A 545-nucleotide genomic window follows, 5' to 3' on the forward strand; every position below is an offset into this window, starting at 1 on the left:
AAGTTGCTTGCCCAGGAGACATCAAGGCAAGTGGTCTGGTCTCCTCAGTGCAAATCCTCTTCTAAGACTAAGTATCTATGGGAATACACGCTATGATTGGCGACCACACACATCACTCAAAATGGGAAGTGAGGGAAAAACAGCAATGAAGCAGCGAGCAAAGCCCTACAACCTTCAATAGACTCCTGTGAACCCGGGTGGAGACTTGGTTGGCCAACAGTGTGGCAAGACCTGGGGACTCATGGGCTCAGAGTCAGTGACACAGCCACAGAGGACCAGAGTGGAGAGTGAAGCGTCCAGCTGATAAGAAGAGAGCTAATAGATGCAAGAACACCCACACTTGCAGATAATACCCACTTGACCCAGCTCCAATGACTGGATGATCAGAGCTCAACCCGAAGAAGAAAGAAGAGGGAAAAAAGCGTCATCTGATACAAATTGATGAACTTGACCTACACCTATGGATGCAGTAGCTCAAAAGAGGTAACAAATCCTTACTGCAAGAATCATTCTCACCCCCTCCACACAAAGAGTAGACAGGGATG

Source organism: Chrysochloris asiatica, unplaced genomic scaffold (genome assembly GCF_000296735.1).
Source record: "Chrysochloris asiatica unplaced genomic scaffold, ChrAsi1.0 scaffold00140, whole genome shotgun sequence".
NCBI classification, from domain to species: Eukaryota; Metazoa; Chordata; class Mammalia; order Afrosoricida; family Chrysochloridae; genus Chrysochloris; species Chrysochloris asiatica.